Source organism: Carettochelys insculpta, chromosome 14 (genome assembly GCF_033958435.1).
Source record: "Carettochelys insculpta isolate YL-2023 chromosome 14, ASM3395843v1, whole genome shotgun sequence".
Taxonomy (NCBI): Eukaryota; Metazoa; Chordata; order Testudines; family Carettochelyidae; genus Carettochelys; species Carettochelys insculpta.
In genome coordinates, this window is record NC_134150.1 from 17,515,779 (window position 1) to 17,536,255 (window position 20,477).

At 48.2% G+C, this 20,477-nt stretch overlaps 1 long non-coding RNA gene across 2 annotated transcripts in view; it reads left to right on the plus strand.

Moving 5' to 3' along the window:
• Positions 1-6,633: 6,633 nt before the first annotated feature.
• The window catches only part of LOC142020818 (uncharacterized), a 178,513-nt gene continuing 164,669 nt past the window's right edge, over positions 6,634-20,477 (plus strand). The window contains exon 1 of one of the 2 annotated variants that reach the window (XR_012647504.1): positions 6,634-6,822. This is a non-coding gene — a long non-coding RNA (uncharacterized LOC142020818). Of the gene's footprint in view, positions 6,823-7,179; positions 7,508-20,477 lie in introns of those variants that run through there. The other variant, XR_012647503.1, reaches the window with a different exon arrangement.

Here is a 20,477-nt window from a genome sequence, read left to right on the forward strand (position 1 = left end):
ACCTTATAGACTAAGAGATATTTTGGAGCATAAGCTTATTTTGCTGCTTGTTTAGCTCTTGTAGAATGTGGTCCAACGAAACTCCAGGAAACGTATCCAACTTTTCCGAGTATTCTGTAACATGAGCACAAATACCGAAAGTTAATTTTTACTTTAATCCAATAAAGTTTAAATGGTACCCGCCCTCTGTGGCGTCCGCCGCCAGCCACCTCGGCGAGAGGAGATAAAAAGTCAAGCCCAGGCCAGTAATCGTAGACACTCCGTCTCAGATGCCAGGCTCCACCCTGGAGCCCACGCTCTGGCAAGGCGCCGTTCAGCCACCCCGCGGCTTGGATGGCCTGTCCCGTGGCTCGCACGTGCCTAAAACCGGCCCCGCTAGCGCTACAGCCTCGAAAAGGCCGCATACCCCCAGGCCGCCGCTGTTTGCTGGACGCAAATAAATCGCCCCCTTCCCACGCAGGGTTTGCATCGCGTTAGCAGCCGGCAGCTGCGAATTATAAGCCCCTCCCCCAGCAGCTAGTCACCGAGCTTCTGCGAGGCCCAGCGCCACCGACGCCGCCTGGTAAAAGCCTTGTTCCCTCCTGGCACCGCACGGACGGCGCCTTTGTTAGCCCAGGTGGTGCAGAAGCAAGCTCAAGGCCAAGCCAGGCGAGGCTAACGCGCCTGCGCAATAGGGCGAGGAGGGGCGCTTGAAGCCAGCGCGGGTCTGAATTCCGGAGCTCTGACCGAGCCCCAGCGTTCCATTTGTGCAATGAGCGGAGCGAACGCACGCGCCCCGCTGGGCCCCGGCAACGCCTCCTCCGGCCCAGCAGGCGGCTGGAGCTCCGCAGAATTAACTCTGGGCCTCCTCTTGACCGGGCCGCCCTCCTTTTCGTGAGCCTATTAATTTAAACCCTCTTGTGGAACCCTTACTCATGCATCTGACCAAGGGGGTCTTTACCCCGCGAAATTTTATGCTGCAAAAGAGCGGGTAGTCGATAAGGTGCCACTGGGCTTCTGGTTGTTTGTGCAGAATTAGGGTTCTCTAGTTCCCGGGGGTGATCATAGGACAACGCTCCTGGGGCTGTAAAAGGGGCTGGTCTTCCTACCTCGCCTCCCCCCCCGGGGGGGCTTTGCGAGGTATTTTAGGGTGCGGCTAGTTGAAGGCGCGTGGCAGGACGACGTTCCAAAGGGGTGTGTGTGCAGACGGGCTTTGTGTAGGTGTTGTGCGGTGGGTGGGATATCAGAGTTTCCCGAAAAGCAGTCACAAAGAGGTTCGAAGTATGTTTGCAGCTTTACTCAGTGGATCAGTGCAGTGCAAGGGACATTGAATTGAGAAGAAAGTGGACATTACATCAGGAAAGCACATCTGCCGGAAGGAAGCCCTGAGATACAGGGTGAGGCGGTACTTGAGGGCCGGCCTGGGATCCAGATCGTTACCATTTAGATTCTGTAAAATTTTGGATGTTTTTCTTAGTTATCTCGACTTAGCTGTCCTTAGCTGGAAATTCTGAACCTCAGGGCCTGCAGTCCCAAGTAATGCATGGGTAATACTTCCCACAAGCTTTCTTTTATAGCACAGGCTGCAAAAGAAAGGCCTCTTCTATGGTCCCACCCAGTTCAATGGGAGCAGGATCCATCTCTAAAAAAATCCCTTCAGAGAGGGACACTGAATTTATGGGGATTTTGAACTTTATTTCAGTGAAGGATGAATTAGGCTGCTGGCCTCAACCCACCTGTTCTTTCCAACAGGCCTTAGGCTAGGGAATATGCTTCCCAGGCTAGGGGGTGGGAGTCACATAGGCCAAGATGGCCTCAGCCTACAAATCACAGTTTGGTCTGAACATGTATTTAAAGAAAAAGTAGCACCCTGAGAGCAGTAAATCTGCCAGAGAACAGAGACAAGAGATGTGGTGGGGCCTGTGGCTGGTGGTTTACTTTGTGCAAGTGACAGCGCTGGGTGTGTCCACAGCTCAGACTTGGCCATGTTTCTCTGCTGTTGGTGGGGTTCTGTCACTTCACCACAGGGGAGAGAGGAGCATTTTAAAGTAATGTCACAGCACACTCAGGAGTACTACCTGCAACTACTTGGCATTTGCTTTGTCTCTTTAATTGACTAGATTCCACGTGGTCCTGTAGAACACTGGATCACATACTATGGGAACACTCCAGAATTGGCAGGGTGTGGTGTAAATGACCTATTGAGCCTGTCTTGATTTCAGTCACAAGTATAATGGGAGACAGGCGCTGGAAAAGAGATTCTAGACCACAGTCCTGGGGACACACTCTGCCCCATGGCCATAAGTACCTCAGCCCCCCGATTTGGTACTTCCCCGCTGTCCCCTAAGCAATTGCATTTTGAATCACAGAGAAGAGGCCCAGGGGTCCGGCTTCACAAAGGTATTTAAATTCCGAGCTCCCCTTGCCATCAAGAGAAGTTGGGGGTTTCGTGGATCTGGGCCATGGCATCTCGTGCCAGCCCTGCTCATGTTGCTGCCCCCAACTGTCCCATTAAGCCGTAGTGCTGTCCTGCCGATCAGTGTACTGCACGGCCGCTCTATGTCTTCAAGTGCTGGGAGTCGTCTGAGAACCATTAGCTGATCAATTTAACTCGCAAAACATGCAAAACAGCACTAATAATATGCATTACCGTCGTGTCCGTCATTCATTATACGCTATTGCTTTAGAGGGATGTCACCAAAGAGTCAAGTAAGTGGCAAGTTAATTTGATCCGAGAAGCATCTCTGTCTCCTTTCAATTTCCGAAGATGAGATTTGAGGTTGGTTTTAGGGGGGCTCGGTATAAATCACTTCAGGAAGACACACAAAAGCTGACAAACCAGGGGGTCTGGAATGGATTATTTCGGTTCCCCTTGTTCAGCAGTTAGCTAGTATGGGGGAGCGGCAACAGCAACATATAAGACAAATGTGGATTGGCTAGATTAGCTCAATCTATTTTCTGTAACTTTATTCCCGCGTTCGGTATCTCGCCTCCAAATAACATCCAGCCCTGTAAAGCCAGAGAACCTCCGCTCTGTGCTGGACGGAGCTGGCTCTAAATGGGCGGGAAGGAACGGTGCCCAGTGGCCTCTAAGCCCTCAGCACTGATTTGAAGGCTGCTTTGGTTGTGGTCCTTAGGATGGGCTGAGGTCTGGTGCTGGCCACTTTCATTTGCTCGCTGAGCCACGCGGCGGTGTTTGTTTAGAACCTTCGCAGTTCCGCCCGAACGTTCTGATGTGGAACCGAGGAACAGAGGCACCGAGCCGTCAGGTGAGTCGGCGAAAGCGAAGCAGCGCGAAATCCCTTTCCCGAGCTGTGCTCTGATTTAACCGCCAGACGAAGCTCCCCTCCTAGGAGAACAAACTGCGCACGTTGAACGGAAGCTTTTGTTTAACCGCAATTAGATTTAATGAGCAGGAGGAAGCGTTGTCTGCGCAATGTTGCGGTCAGGGCAATGACAGACACCCAGGTCTTTGGGAAGGAAAGCTATCCAGCACGTACGGCTGGGGCACGCGTGAAACCCCTGCAGATTTGGGGCACGACTAGGTAAGGATGCGTGCCAGCCTGCACGGTGATTTTCTTCCCTGCTAGTTGTTGACAGCATCAAAGCGCCATGAGTCAGCATAGTGTCCAGGGATCTGTGATCACGTTTAAGACCACATTCGCGTTGGAAACACAGTTTTGGAGGTTGGAGAACTTTTTTTCGCCAAAGCAATTAAAATTAAATCGAATCAAATAATGAGGAGTTCGTGTTTTTCAGATTCATGGCCCAGTCGTTAAAAAGTTGGGAGAACTGGGCATGAATAATTCACTTTTTCATGGGCATTTGATAGTATCGTTGTGGGTTTCCCATTGTTTCTAATGAGGAAGCCATGTTGACATCACAATTTCCCTTGGGGAGTGGGGTGGGTCTTCGGTCCTGTGACGAACTGCATTGGGGTACTATGCGATGAAAACACGGCCCCAGGGCAAGAGAAAAAGTTCCGCTCTCAACAGCAGGACTTGCCCAATGGTGGGCGTAACCGCTGCATTATCTAACCCGGGATGCGAACCCACGTTGAACTGTCACGCGGATGTCCAATCCCCTGCTAGCTCACGAGAGCCGTGTCCTGGAAGCTGTAGCTTGCTTAAAAGCGCGAGACGCGGCGCGTTTGTTGCTTTATTTGTTTGTCTCTTCGCCTTGGTTTATTTAGTAGCTTTGGTGCCGCCTCCCAATCAGTCCTGGAGTCCCAGCCGCCCTCACTCCACTGCTTTGGGTCCCACAAGCCCCGGCCACCCGCCTAACCCTATGGCGGACATCCACCCACCCGGCCATCCGCCCTTTCTCGTGCAGGGCTTGGTGAATTGCGCTGGGAGGAATTGATTTAAACGCCCCCTGCTGAGCCCGCCACTGGACACGAGCTCGGTTAATGCAGGCGGAAATGGCGAGCCCTGCCAAGCCGGGTTTTGCTAAGCGCCGGACGTTACAAACTCTGATCCCCGTTAACCTTCACCCCAGGCCAGAGGCGGTTTCTCTTCAGCGGCTCGGATATTTGCCCGCTACCTTCCGAGAAGCGCAGCAGCGGCCCTGCCAGACCCGCGGGGCCCTTTCAGGGAGACCCTGAGCACACGCCTGAGTCTGCGTTTGGACACGGAGCTAAAGTTCCGCGAACCTTCCCCGCTCCTGACTTCCTGTCTTGCACCTCGCAGCTGCGCCGTCATTAGGGCTAATTACCGCTCTTCATTAGACAGCCGGAGACCGGAGCTCATTTACTGGAGACGCGCGCAAGGAGATTAAATCCATCGCCACACAACAATTAGTAAACCTCGCCGCAGGCGAGAAGCTTCCGCCCTGCAGAAAGGTCACCGACTCCCTCCCTAGGCAGAAGGGGGGGGGGAATTTTCGCCCACCACCCCCTGCCAGAACGCGTTTGATTCAGCACTTGTCGGGGAGGGGGAAGGAGGTCGCTGCTCCTGCCGGGCTCGGGCAATTTCGGGTCACTAAGAACAGAAAAGCTGTGTCGACACTAACATTCCTCTTTCCAAAGAGGCATGCAAATGAAGGAAATCAAAAACGCAAATGAGGCATAGATTTACATACATGGCACCTCACTTGCATATTCTTTCAAAAGAAGAAAAGCAGTGTAGATGCAGCTCCTTCTCAAGTAAACCCCACCTTTGAAAGAACCCTTCTTCCTAGAAAAAAAAATCAAGGGATTTGAGACTGCCGTGTTACGCCATGCTAGAGAGTATTCATAGACTAGAAGGGACCTCAGGAGGTCATCAAGTCCAGCCCCCTCACTGGAGCAGGATTAGCCCCAACTAAATCATCCCAGCCAGGACTATGTCAAGCTGGGACTTAAAAAAAAAAAGAAAAGAAAAAGCTGGAGATTTCACCACATCTCTTGGTAATGTATTCCAGTGCTTCACCACTCCCCTGGTGAAATAGATTTTCCTGGTAGCCAATTTATACTTCCCCCCTCTATCTGAGCATTTGTTTGGCTGCCCCTGACTGGGAGCACTTGGGGCATGCTGCATCTCCACTGATAGCATGAAGCTGCTCTAGAGTTCCCTTTGCAGGGGGGTTGAAGCTATGTAACTAGCTCCCTGTGGGCCATGCCCGCGGCAGAGGCCCAGGGTGTAAGGTACACCCTGAGTTCAGCCCCTGCATCTGTACTGTTTTAACAGACCCTATGGATGTACAGATCTCCAGATCCCTAGGATACAGGTCTGGCACAGGGAAGCCTTCAGGCCCCTGCAGCTAAACAGCCGGATAGCCTGAGGGGCCTTTGCTCATGTTTTGCCATTGCACTGCAGACAGCTAGAGCTGAGAAGCCATGGAAAGTCCAGCCTTGTGCCTCCCCTGCCTAGCTCTGGGGAGGGAGCCTGCAGGAATCCCCAGGCAGGCCTCCTCTGCCATTGATAACAATGCCAGCATCACCCTGCTCCAGGGTCTCTGCTGGCTGTGGGAGAACAGAAATGTGAATCGCTGGAGTAGCCATAATACCAGTGTGTGAACACACAGAGCTTCCGGAGCTATGTCTGGCTCTGCTGCCCTGTCTGGGCCGGAGCAGGCCAGCAACCTGCAGGTCAGGCCAAACAAGCAATCTGCTTCACAAGAGAGGTGCTACCCTTTAAAGTCCCTTTCTTGGGCTTCCTAATGTTCAGCAGGTGCTGCCATGACCCACAGGTCTGGGGAGGAGGAGGTGGCTCAGTATCCTATGTAGTAGCAGGTGGGTCACTTAGAGAGAGTCTCTCTCCCACTGCCAGCAGGCTTTTCACTCAGACTGTAGCTGCTCCTCCACTAAGCTCCGGAGGTCCGAGGTTCAAGTCTGCCTATGGGAAGGTAGAGTTAGGTGAGGACTGTTCTGCCCTAGCCTGCACCTAACCTGGGCCCCGAGAACACCCCGAAGCCGGAGGAGAGGCAACAAGCTGGCTCCCAGCTTCTGGGTGCCTGACTGCGGCTCTCCTGACGCTGCTATCCCGGAGATTTTCAGGTCCAGATGCTGCCGTGGGAGAGAAACGCTCCCTAGCGGCTGATCTCAGGGCTGTCTAACCACGCTTGGCACTGAATATAGCCGCCTGGGTACTCCCAGCGGCCTCCTCCGCCCCCCAAAGGAATAGATAGGACACAGCTGTCCTGTCCCAGGCAGCACAAAGGCTCTTCTCCCCGCCGCTAGGAGACGCTTGTCGCGTTTGCCAGCGGCCACCCCGCCTGCTGGGAGGTCTAGGTTAGTCCCCTGAATGAGCGGGGAAGAGCCCACCCAGCGTCCCCTGACGCGCTGCTCTGTGCTCGGCGCTGGCGACCGGAAACCCTCCAGCGGAGCCGGCCACAAGGCCCTGCCGGGCGGTCCTTTCGGTCGCGGTGAGTAATGGGGGCCTGAACCCATGGTGGAGTCCCAGGTTTGCACCACCAGCACTTAACGTTGCAGTCAGCTAATTAGCAGGACGCGCTCGGGTTCTGCGCCGCGCCGCTAATGGTAATGGCCGGAGCTGATTGATTTCTAATGTGATTATAATTACGCAGGCGTAAGGGGAGTAGGAAAACATTTACCGCGCTAATTGGCTTTGGAGGGGCCGGGGAACGATCCGGCTCCACAGCCGCAGAGCAGGGTTCGCTTGCAGGAGCCAGCCCCATGCACCGCGCCCTCTGCAGGGCGCAGCAGCACTTCCCCGCCCCGGAAGTCTCACAAATTGCCGCCTGGAGTTACAGACGCGCAAAGTAGTTCCCGGATCGGGGCCCTATTTCCTAGGCAAAGTCCCCCCAGCCCGCCTGGCCAGCTCTCCGAGGGCGCGCTCCAAACGCTTCTGCGCGGAGTACCCGGGCGGCCGCAGGGAGCATGTGTGAGCGCTCCGAAGCGCTCGGGCTGGCCAGGGGCAGAGCAGACAGGCGAGCACAGGGCGGAGTGCGGCCGGCAAGAGGGGCTGCGAGCGGGGAGGGGAACGGACGCGGGAGTCTGCAGTCGGGGGGGTACTGGCGTGGCCCGCGCCAAGATCGGCTTAGGAGACGCGCGGCGGGCGGAGTGCTGGCGCCGCCGGCTTTCCAACAGGTAAACAGCTGGGGCGGCTCTGCAGGCTCCTGGGGCGGGCTGGTGGGGAGCGGGGCCGGCCCGCTGGAGGACCCGGGTGCCGGCAGCCTGCGGGCCGAGCCATAGCGCGCTGGGGGCCGACAGAGTTCACCCCCGGCTCCGGCGAAGCGACGCGCTGCAGGTGCCCGGCGCGTGTGTCCGGGGTAAGCTCGGAGAGCGGCGTGGGGTCGCCTAAAACCCCGGGCGGGAGCAACCCCCTAGCGTCCCGTCGGTTTCCCTCGGCCACGTGCGCGCAGAAAGCGGGAGGCCAGAGCCGGCGTTGGGGCCCTGGGAGCAACGGGGCTCGGGATCCACCGGGGTCGGTTGTTGCGACTGTTTCCTCGCTGGCCGGCCCTAGGCAGGCATCGGGCGGTAGCTTTAGCCGGCGGGGTGTTTTCTCGGCCAAGGTAGGTGCTTTGGGGCCGCAGCCACGTGGGGATGGTGGGCAGAGTGTGAGCCTGACACACTGGGACCTTGTTACACTAGTGACCTTTCACACCGTGTCAGGACCTGAGTAGCTCCTCTCTGCCTCTTTCCCCAAGGAAGGGACCTTTGGATAACCCCCGGGGGGGCGTGTAGTTCAGCCAGACCTCGGATCATCCAGAGTAGGACGGAGATAGCCCTTTACTTGCTCTCCCTCCTGTGGCCATGGTTCTCCTTGGCTAAGTCTAGACTTGCCCCCTTCAGGTGATGGGGGTTACTAATGAAGTGCTATGATGCATAAGCTGCACTTCATTAGGCTATTTCTCCCCTGCAGCAACTTCCATGTGCTGACATGCTGTGTAGCGGTGGGCACTTCGGAGGGGCCGGGCTCCTTTGAAGTGCCTTTACTTCTGTGGGCCCAAAGCATCATGAGAGCAGCCTGTGGAAAGGGAACCTGGCCTTTGAGGCCTCTCTGCTGCTGGTTTAAGCTGTTGCCACTCTCCAGCAGTGGAAGAGGCACCATTGTGTGTCTACACTACAGCGATCTGTCAACAGAAGTGACTGGTGGAAGATACCTTCTGAAAAAATTTCTGTTGACGGATTCCAGCCACACACAAGAGCAGATCACTCTGTCTGTCTGCTTTGTTGACAGAGAGAAGCTGGACTGCCTGTCGCTCTCTCGACAGAACGGCCACCCAAAAGCACAGCAGACAGGGCTGCCTGGTGACCCCTGGAAGCCCTGTCTGTTTACAGAGGGCCTCCCGGAGCATCCACGCAGCTTTTTCGTCAACAGATTCTGTCGAGAAAGGCGTCCCGCCTCATGGGGGAGAGGTGGAAGGCTGTCAACAGAACACATTTTTGGTGTGGACGCTCCATGAGTTTTGTCAACAAAACCCTGGTCTAGTTATGTCCAGTATAGACATAGCTTGTGTCTTTGCCCAGAATGGGGCCTGTGCAAGGCCAATTGTAGGGAAGTACATAGAGATAAAAGTACCCCCTGCTGCTCTGGGAGTAGAAGCAAAAAGAACAGACCCTTCTGCTACCACCCAGTGTGGTTGGCCAGGACTCCATCCTGTGCCATAATCAATATAGGTTACAGTCCTTTTCCCAGAGAATGATACTTGCTTCACAGGCACCTCACCTGCCATGGGACTATCAGAACTTCGTCTCAGTTCTTTGTTTTCTTTGAAGTCTTCAGGGAAGCCCTTTAGCTCCTCCTCCACCATTCCTCCAAGACTGTGATTGGCAGCAGAGCTTATCCCAGGCTGAGATCTGTGGAGATCAGTTACCTGTCTCTTGTCCTGTCCTAAATAGATTTATTATATGTTCTGCTGGATTCCCTGAGCAATAGGTAAGGAAATGGCTCGCTTTGCTAACCTTATCCAGAGGTGCTGGAACAGTGTGTGTAGCAGGGGAGCTGAAGGCAACTGAACCAAGCTGTAAACCCTACAGGCCTCATCTACACTACAGTAATCTTTCAAAAAATGCTGAAGGAATTCAAAAGTGTGCATTTTGTGTGTGGAGGCTCTGCTTGTTCTTTCAGAAGAGAGCCTGATATTCTGAAAGGTCTTGCTGGAGTACACATGGCCTGTATGTGCTGGAAACCACTTCAGGCCAGGGGTGGGGCAGCACTGTTTGTCAGAGCTCTTGTGATCACAGCCTTCCACTTTTTTAGAACTAACTGCGTGAGGTTGGAGGTGTACTCTTTCGTTAGCTAAACTTAGCTGAGTTCAAAACAACACACAAACTCATAAAATAGTAGAACTGGAAGAGACTTCAAGAGGTTATCAAGTCCAGTTCCCTGCCCTCATGGCAGGACTAGCACCATCTGTAAACCATCATATACATAAACCGTCCATCATCAGCCATTTTTCTTCCCCAGAAACGCTGAGGGAGTTCTTCCACAAAGGTCTGGAAATGCTGCAAGTCTGCATTTATGTAATTTTCCTCTGGGCATGCATGGGCTGTCCTGTCTCAGTCCCTCACAAGTGGGTGCCTATGGGAAAGGATGGTGCTAGCAACATATGGGCATTCAGAGCTGGGAAGGAAATTTAGAAACAACCCAGAAATTACTTTGGAAACTCTTCAGGGCGGGAGGTGCCTCTTCTTCTGTAATTGTAAAATGCCTAGTTGCGCTACAAAGATGTCTGCAGGAGAGACCTCAGAGAGGTAGACATCGAGCTGGACAACTGGGAAGAACTAGCAGACAGCGGCAGCAGATGGAGGCAGGGGTTACACAAGGGCCTTCAGGAGGGCGAGATGAGGCTCAGACAGCTAGCAGAGGAGAAGCGAGCGCACAGAAAGCACACTAAGGACTTGCCAGACACCCACCACATCTGCAAGAGATGCAGCAAGGACTGTCACTCTCTTGTGGGTCTTCATAGTCACAGTAGACACTGTGAATGAAGTCCTCAATTGAAACTATAAAGGGCGCAATCCATAGTCTATACAGACTGAAGGATGCCTACTACTACTACTAGTACAATGAAGTCTTGATTTCCGTTGGCGTCTTCAGATGCTACCATAATCCAAAAAGGAGCAAAGGAATTACCATATTGGAACAGACCTGAGGTTCGTCCACTGTAGTCCAGTGTCCTACCTGACGGGTTCCTTTTCAAGGAAGGTGTAAAAACCAAACAATAGGTAGACATAGTCCACCACAGTTATAGGCTCTCTCCCTGGTCTCTAAGGCTGTGCTTACACTATGCCCTTAACTCAAAATATCCAATTTCAATCGTCATTTTTAAAATAGGCTATTTTGGGAAGTGGAGCTGTATACGCAGTGCCAAATTTCAGAATACTGAGCTATGCAGTGAGGGGTAGAGCATGCATGGATGGTATTTTGAAAAGTATTTCAATATACTGGATACGTTTCCTAGATACAGAATTACTATTTTGGGATAACTTGGTATCCTGAAATAGCTCCAAAGCGTAAACATGCCCTAATAGTTAGGAAATGATTAACTCCTGACACAGGAGGTTTAATATGGCTTCCAAAGCATTACTTCTGATAACTCCTGATACTCCTGTTTATAAATATCTGTTCTTCGTTAAAATTTTTGCTTTGGAAAATGAGTGCAGCCGCTAGGTCCATAGTCTAATTATATGTTGTGTGGAAAAAAGTAGTTCCTCAGCCTGATGTGCTTTTTCCTACCTTTTATTTCCACTTTTTCTCTTTGCTCCTATATCATGAGACGTGAAGACTAGAAGGGTAAATTAGCATTGTAGCAAATTAAATGGCTTTTGCTTACAGTGCCAGTGGTTATTAGGTCAAATCCCATGGGATGCCTGCTTATAGGAGTGATATTTTATTCTCAATAGAGCCCCACATTTTTGGCACATGTGAAATAATACAGAAGAAAACGAACAGGATCATATAAAAACCCGTTTCCTTGAAGCGACCGTGCCCCAGGCTTCAGTTGCATGGGGCTACATCTTGCTTCCTGTTCTGCACATTGCAACGTGTTGCATGGGGTCACAGCAGGGTTAAATTTGGTCTGGCTTCCCTGCTGTCCTCTTTTTTTCAAAAGGTATGCTTGAATTGAAAAGAACTTATTTTGGGAAGTTCTTTGGCCTATTTTATATGGGAGGGTTAGATTGGATGATAGCAGGGGTCGCTTCTGGCTTGTGAAGCTTCCTGGGCTACTTAGCTCTATCCAATTCATTATTTTATAAACATTTGTCACATCCCTCTCATTCATCTCCTTTCAAAAGTCAGCAATCCCAGGCTTTTTCCAGGGCCTTGATCATTTTCAGAACTTCGTCTAGTTTTGGAATATCGTTTTTTGAGGTCGAGTGAGCTGTTCTGTGCCAGTACTCCAGAGGAGGCTGCATTATTGATTATATAAAGGCATTATGATGTGTTCCCTATTGTTTGTCATCTCATTGTTATGCATCAGAGTTTTTGACCACAGCTGCACATAGAGACCAGAGGTCCTAACTGAGCTGTGTGCAGTGAGGCCCAGGTCCCTCTTGGGTTAATGTAGTTAGTTTATTTTCTCCTAAGATGAATGGGAAGTTTAAAATTTCCCCTCCAAGGTGCCTATCACTTCATTACCAATGGTGAATGTAATTTGCAATTGACTATATGAAAACAAGCATTGGTAACATGTTAACTGGGTTCTGGAGATGACGACAGCCTAGCTGCTTAATGACAAAAGGTTCTGAAGCACATAGGACATCCACATTACCTGTAAAAGGCTTATTTCCTGCTCAAAAGTACATATAAGGCCTTCTCCAAAGCCTGCTGAAGTCAATAGGAGTCTTTCTGTTGACTTTAGATGAGGCCCATGGATTGAAATATAGCTTCTGTCTTTATATATACAATGGTCATTCTTAATGATACTAAAGGCAGAGAAGCTGGGGCTCAGGATTCTGGGGAAATTATGGTCTGAAAGTGACCATTTAGCTTTTGTAGGATATTGGATCAGATTCTCTGCTGTATGAAATTTTGCCAATTATTTTTTTGTAGTGAGAAACAGCATGAGGCCATGATGTAGATTTCCCACAGTGGTGTTGCAGATGGGTAGCCCAGATTTGTGGCCCTTGGACAGACAGACAGGCAGTTTAATTGATTTAAGTGGATCTGCTTGCATGGGTCAGGATCTATGTGGGTGTATAAGGACTTTTAGAATTACACCCATATTGACCTGCGGCCTATATTTTCCTGTCAGTTTGACCACTGGCCCATATATGTCTTATGTGAATGACTTTTGCTCGTGTTCCCTAAATCATACAAAACCCTATAACCACTTCATGCAGCCATATAATTGCTCTGTTGCCAAAGAATGACTGTGAGGTGGTATATACATATGGAATATGAAAAAGTGTTTCTTAGATCATTTAAAAAACGCTGTGTTCACAAACTAGGCCTACACTGTACTTATTTGTCTTGGACAATTAGGTAATCTGGAGTCAAGGCCACTTCCTTGTTTTTCTACAACAGCAAATTATGGTGGATCTTGATGTTTGGAAAAATACATTGCTCATAATATTACCTTTGCATGTGAACACTGGTAGATACACTCTATATTGTAACCAGCAGAAAAATACTAGATGTTCAGGGCTGAGAGAAGTTCTGTAGGTGTCAACAGTTCAGAAGATCTTTGGTCTTTTTTGTGTTTCTCTTCTATGTCAGAATTGCTTCCTTGGGCAATGTCTTCATATTCAATTGTATTTCTTGGGTTTATCTCTGCTGGAAATTGACTCTTAGATAATGTCGAATTTTAGGATCTATCAGGATCTTATATACTAATACTTCTTTGAAACCGAATGCAATGACTCATGGATCTGATGACGCAGGTCTTTGCCCATGAAAGCTTATGCTCCAAAATATGTTAGTCTATAAGGTGCCACAGGACTCCTTGTTGTTTTTGAAGATACAGACTAACTTGGCTACCCCTCTGATACGAATGCAGTGAGTAGCTGTGTGTGTGTTTTTGAGTTGACAAAGAGAGTGCTGCAGGTGGAAAGGTGTTGGAAGATTTTGGTGACAAGGAAATTGGGTGTAGCAAAAGCAGGGTTTAGGAAGGAAGAGAGTGGAGCTGAAAATAATACTGTTTGCAAACCTGAGGATGGTTGAACTGCCAATGGCACTCAAAAATAGTGAGGGGGAAGGTTAAGAAGAAAAGATAAAGAATTCAGTTTGCATCACATTTAGTTTGTGGTGGCGGACTTTCAGGGAAGAGAGATCAGTCAGAGATGCAAATCCAGGTGGAGTGAAAAAGCTCTCTTTTGGAATTCTCAATTGCGAATGATGTATCTTTGTACTATGACTCTGTGCCCTCTTTAGTCCCATCAGGGCAGTGTGACTATATCTCACCACCCCAAAAAAGCTTTGCTCTTGAGAAGCTGATAGCCTCAATACCCAAGAATCAATTTATTCTGTGCAGTCCAAACTGCTCCTCTGAATGGTGTATATGTGAGTGAGTACAGTCATGTGGGGGTGAGGCAGGTTGCATGTACTATAACCATTTCCAGTGCCAACCAGTAGATGGAATTTCCTGTGAAGGAGAAGTGTGAATGTATGCTGGGACATTTCCATCAGAGAGGGAGATGGAAAGACATCTTGGTTCTTCTGAATTACAAGCTCTTATTGGTGTTTTAAGAGTATTTCTTTTGCCCCAGAAGGTACTTTAGTTCTAGAAGAGGTAGCAATATTGTTGCTGGAAATGAAGAACAAACCACACATGATTATTGAGGTTTATGGAGTTATATGTAGCATCTTATGTCTTCTGACCAGCAGAAACCTGTGAGTATTTTACAGCTAGGATGCTGCATGGTTTTATTTTTGTATTTGTGGCGTACATAGGGAGGATATGAGATGTTAGGTGTTCCATAGGCTTGACATTGGCCATTTATTCAGTGCTTAAGTCCATTTGTATTTCAACATGTGCAAGAGATAGCTAATGTTATGTGTTCCATAAAGCAAGAGAGAAAAAAAAATCATTAAAATGCTAACATACATATGGTTTCACTTGTGATGGAATGAAATAGTACAGAGTATATCAAAGGTATCTCTTTAAAAGATCAGTGATAGCTGTTTGAAGAATAAAGGCTTATGACAATCAGGTTGGCAGATCCACAAAAGTTAAGAGCTTCAAGATTTGTCATTTATGTGTTAGAGCATAGGGCAGTTTACAGACATCTGCGTATACTCTCTCTCTTCATCTCTTGGTGGTCACTCAATAACAAGTAGGATATCTTCATGTCACTCTTGTATTTGTGAGTTCATTGATGGCTGATCAGCCCTGTTCTGGAGCCAAAGGATTTATCATAGAAGGGACAGGTGGTCGCAGCTGTTGGAGGGGTGGGTGGTAGTTTTTGCTGCTCTTTTCTCCTTCTCTGCCTCTCTTCATGTGGGCTGTGGTGGAACCTCTCAAATTGCGCCACTCCCTCACGGATTGCTGCTCTCCACTGGGGATGGTCTTGGGCCAGGCTCTCCCAAGTGTCAACACTGATGCCACACTTTTCCTGTGTACTTTCTGAATGTCCTTAAATTGCTTCCTCTGGCTCCCAGTGTTCCTCTCTCCATCCTTCCAACTCAGAAAACAAAATCTGTTATGGAAGGTGCAGATCAGACATCGGGACCGTGGGACCAGTCCAATGAAGTTGTTGGTGAACGATAATAGCTTCAGTGCTGATCCTGTTCAACTCTTCCAACCGATATTAACATCAGTAGAGTGGCACCACTACAAACTGGATGGAACAGAAGAAAATCAGGCTCCAGGTATTTTTAACATGGATTCTGTAGACCAGTGGATTTTTTTTAACTTTTTAATTTGTGAACCCCTAAAATATTTTAAATGGAGATGCAGATTCCTTGGGAAACCTGAGCCGTAGTCTGCACAGACCCTTCAGGTCCAAGGACCACAAGTTGAAAATCATCGTCCAAGGACGTGTACCGAATACACGAATTTTTGACACACGACTTCTCTTTGCTAATAGCAGTTGTGATGGCTAACACCCTTTGGTTACTGCCTAACAGCTGGGAAGAAAAATGAATGCTATAGAACTGTAGATCAAGCACAGAATTATAATTTGACTTTTTTCTTTACCATTAAGAATTCGTAATGTATTTGATGGGTTCTAGGTAAGCTGGAAGATGCTTCAAATATAACCTGCTGGTTAAGGTGGGGTGTGGCTATCAAAATGGACTAGTTTATTATTCCATAACGAAATTCTGTCTTGCAAAGTGTAGTGCTCCTAAATTAAAACAGCTAGGAGCTGTTCTGATTAGTGCAATTCATATCTGCATACTTCAAAGGTGGAGGGGGGGAGATTGTCTGCTGAAGTTGGCTTCACATGGTCTCCCTTAATTTGAAGTTGTGACACTGTAGTTCTAAATGCATCCTTCATATTCCAACTTGAAGGTGACAGCCCATCACACCACACTGTGTTTCTGTCACGTTATACCTACAGCACTGTGTAACGAATACCAGTGCACAAAGGCTTTTGTATGTCTTGCACTTGACTGAGGTGCCATCTGACTCCTGTGATGATTTTGGTTCAACCGTTTATCTTTGCAGTTTATTTTAGTCTCCTTTCTGTTGCATTGTGGGCCAGGTTGTGGCTAGCCTCATGTGAATGTATATGTTGGGAAGGGAGGATGCCAGGAGCTCTCTTCATCATCTGTGCAGGGGGAGGCATGTTCTGTGCTTTGCACTCCCTGAGCACAAAGACAAAGAGATTTTCGTACTACCAGTGGTACTCGGTGCTTGAAAGAGAGCCAGCTATGGTCTTGATCCTATACCAGCTAGCACAGTCAGGCAGGAGGAGTCAGGTGTGTGCTGCAGCTGTAAAGATGTCCTTTCCCTCAGTACTTTCCCGGGTGCTACCAGGGTAATTGCTTATGTTTGCTGCCTGTAGAACCCTTGGGTGCAGAAGCGTCTCTCCTCATAGGTTCTCTCTGCAACGTTGACTCCCAGAGCCATGCTGTTAGTCCACTATTCTTCACGTCTAAGCAAGTCCACATTCTTATTTCCTGTTGTCCACCTTTTCTGTCTTCTCTGTGGCTCATTTTCTCCTCCCACATATGTCACGTTTTAATGTAGACTTCCCTTCCTACTGTCCCCCAGGATCCTCCCTTGCTGTTCAATCTATTCAACATTTCTGTGTTCCCATTTAGGCCCACTTTCTTTGTTCTATTCCTGCTCCCGGTGAGTCCAGTTTATATCCAGCATTGGGTTTGCTGGTGGAATGATGGACTGTTACCCTTGACTGAGGTGCTGAGCATTTGTTCGTTCCATTTGTGTCACAGGAGTTTGTGTGCGCAGCTCTTCCACTGGTGGTCAGGTCAGATGATGCCAAGTCAGTAAGGCAGTTGGTTAATTTTATCATGTCAAGCAAATGCTTTATTTGATTGACATCAGTGGGGTTACTGGCTTGCTTAAAGGAAACACTTTGGTTGTGGGGCTGGTTTAAATACATCTTTAGTGGTGCTCACCACTACAGTAGCTGGTAATTAAGACAGAAGTGCAAAATCAAAGACCTGGTGTGAGTTATAACCACCCTCTGAGAGTCACTGTCTGCTATTTGCCTCCCCTTTGCTCCAGTAGGGAAGAAAATTGGGCCAGCCCTTTTGATGGCACAGCTTACTTTATCTTTCTTGCTGGCCGCCAAAGGGTGGCGGTTCGGCGTTGCCCGTTTTATACTGCTGCCCGCCCACTTCCCTCTCATTTGTATTGCAGGGAGGCATGATGACAACCTATCAGCATATGCCACTGTGGGTGTCCCATATAGGGAGGAAGAAGGCTTCTATGTCACTTACTCCTCTGCATGGCTCACGACTGAACCCAAAAAGTTTCATGCAGCACCCACTAAGCAGATTGTCCATATTCCCTGGAATGAATATTTTTGCTTAAAAAGCAGTGCACCTTAAAGGGGAGTCTCTTCTTACTTTCTACTGAATCTGTACAGTTTCTTCCCTGAGAGTTCTGTTGCTGCTCCTAGAGCTAAATACGTATAGTTTATAGCCAGTAGATGGGCTATCTGCCCTTAGCCAATGGAAGCTTTTTTATTTTTGACAGAAAAATGGGAGAATTTGCTTTCTACATAGAAAGATTGAATTGTTTTATTGGCAAATATCATGGCGATGGTTCACTGAAGAAATGGAGGAGGAGGAAGAGCAGGAGTACAGCTTGAGAGAAACACCGAGATTATTTATTGCTCTTATATGGTATCTCCTTTTCATGGTCTCCCGAGTATTAGGATGGCAATTACTGACATATCAACCATGTCAGGCATTTGTCATAGTCTGGGATGTCAACCTTCTCTCAATGGCGAGCATATTTGTCAATTATCTACCCAAAATGCTTTCTTTTAAAAACATGGAGGTATACCTCTCTCTTAGAGCTGGAAGGGACCTTGAGAGGTCATCAAGTCCAGTCCCCTTCACTTACAGCAGGAGCTATCACTGTCCTTCACATTTTTTTTTAAAGTCTAACCTGCTTCAGAACCTTGAAAGGCCCCCTCAAGGGTTGAGTGCACAACCCTGGGTTTACATGGCTACTGTTCTAATCGCCGAGCAATCCCTCAATTTCAAGAGCCATTTATTTCTTATTATAGCATGGTCCTTCAGAGATGGATTCTTTTTTCCCTTGTATACTTAAAAGGCTGCTGTGGCGGGAGAGTTTTGGGCACATCTTTTTAAGATGAATCCCTGATTAATAGTACTTTAGCAATGTTTGCAAGGGAATAGTTACAGAGAGAGCAGATGATCTTCCATTTGTTTCAATTGAAACGGCTTTGTTTTGCTGCCTTTTTTCCCCTAAGTGTTCTCTACCTTTGAAGAGCTACTAGAATGTTGATTGCCGGTAACATGCACTGCGTTATTGTAGGCTCTGCTTGTTGTTCTAATTCCTCCTCCTTATGAGCGCAGCGTGCACTTCCCCTGACTCAGCTGGTTCTCTCTGCAGATGGTGGGTTTTCCCAGCAGTACTGAGAAGACTGAAGAGTCAGCTATTGAGGAAAACCTCTTGCTTGCCTTACTCGCATAAAAAGTCCCATTGAAGCCAATGAGACTGCACAAGTGAGTAAGACAAGCAGGGTATGGGCTATTATCTGAAACAGTCATTGGTGGCTGCATTTTAGAATACGGCAGTATGCTTAGCTTTAAATTGTGTTAAGTATTTTTTTCATTCACATGAATCAGATTCTCACAAGCGTGAGTGTGTGTGAGGAAAACCACACCTTGTGCCTTCTCTGCATAGATCACGCCTTGTCTGTGTGGGTAGCAGGAGAAGAGGACATTAATCAGTTGTCTTTGACATAAGCTCTGTTACTTGGACCAGAGAGAGAGTTCTCTGTGGGCCTAGAGATGCATAAATGAGGAAGGCTCAGCAGGAGGTGCAGGATTATTACCCTTCCCACAACCCGGAAAGCAATACTGTATACTTGAGACAATTGGTAATAGCCTCTGAGCAGAGGCACCCCCCGCCACATCTGAGGGGGCCTTCAAAGTCAGTTTCTTGTAGGTGAAGGCCTGTCAGCATGTCTCCAGCAGTTTTTCCTTGTGTAGGGTTTGGACATGACAGGATGTATCCCGGTACTGCACATTACGGTCATTCTTTACAAAACCAGGTGCTTGAACTTTCAAATGCTGGCCTGTCTTTATGTACCTCAAGTATGCACTTCTCTGAAATGTGCCTTGTGTTCTAGAATCATGTGAAAACTTGGGCACATGCAGTCTTATGACAGGCCTGAAGTAAGGCAGAGATAAGCAGGGGCAGGGAAGAAAGAGAAAACAGCTGTACCAATATGAAGATCTGGAAAAGAAAAGGGATGACTGAATTGAAAATGGGATGTGGTAATAGGGAGTCTAGAACAAGGCTGAGATGAAGAGGTGAAAGTAGGGTAGTATGGATAATGGGGCTAGCTCGGAGGTGACTGGATGCATAGTCTAAATTTTTCTAGTTCAGTTCTGTTTATTCCTCTTATTCAGTCTTTCTTGATCTACCAACTTACCTCTTACAGCCCGGTCCTTGATGTCCTTTCAGTTACGGCTCCATTTCATCCCCTTCTGTCCTGCAACTTAGCTCAGTTTAAGCCTCTCTCCCTAGTCTATTTCAGCTCCATTTCTTCACCTTTTTAGAATGACTTGGTATTTTTTCTCTCCCTCTGCATGTTATGTCACTTGTTCTGGCTGGTACAGTGTCCTCCTTTGTTGGAAAGAAGCATCAGTCCAGCAAGATGATAAAAAGAAATTTTGAAACGGATTCCTAGGGAGTATCAATCCATAGCAAAAACTGGAGGGGGAAGGGGCAGTGAGTTCCAATCACAAGAGAACTTCATTTTTGTACAGAATATCTCACTTTGATATCTTTATGAATTATCTTTCAAGGCACAATAAAAAGGCAACATCAGGAGCCATGAAAAGCACAATACAATCAAAAGCTGGGTGGTTGTATAAGAGACATGAATTTAAACTTCAAAATACTGCCGAAGTAGGGAAAAGGGAAGAGCTAGGACAAAACAAAGCACAACCCACTCTGGAAAAAATCAGCTAGACAAAGGTGCAAAAGAAAAGCCAAAATCACTCAAAAATGAGGGGGGCTCTGTTAAAAGAGCTCAGAGAATACAAAAGGTGCACAATGAAAACTGGTTATAAAGGGTCAAGAAAAACATGGTAAACGGAAAGAAAACAGTCACGTGTTTTCCTGTAGGATAATGAGAATTCCTGTTTAAAGAAAACAAAATATAACCAATATTTATGCCAAGTAATGTTTGTAAACAGAGTGTTGTCTTAGTTGGTAAATGCCCTAAAGCCCAGACCATTGGGTACTTAATCTTTGTTCAGACAATACTCAATACTTGCTAGAAGTTTGCCTGATTGTGGACTTGATTGTTTGGATATGACAGGATGGTAAAGGCAGATCCACCTTCCACCCAATGCAGAACTAGGGTGTCAAATGCAGCTATCAGCATGGAGTCCCTCTGTTATCAGCATCGGGAACTACTTCTCGTAGTAGCTTTTGACGCAGTCGTTCATGACGCTCCCATAAGCAAACTAGAGAAATGTGAAAGCAGTCGT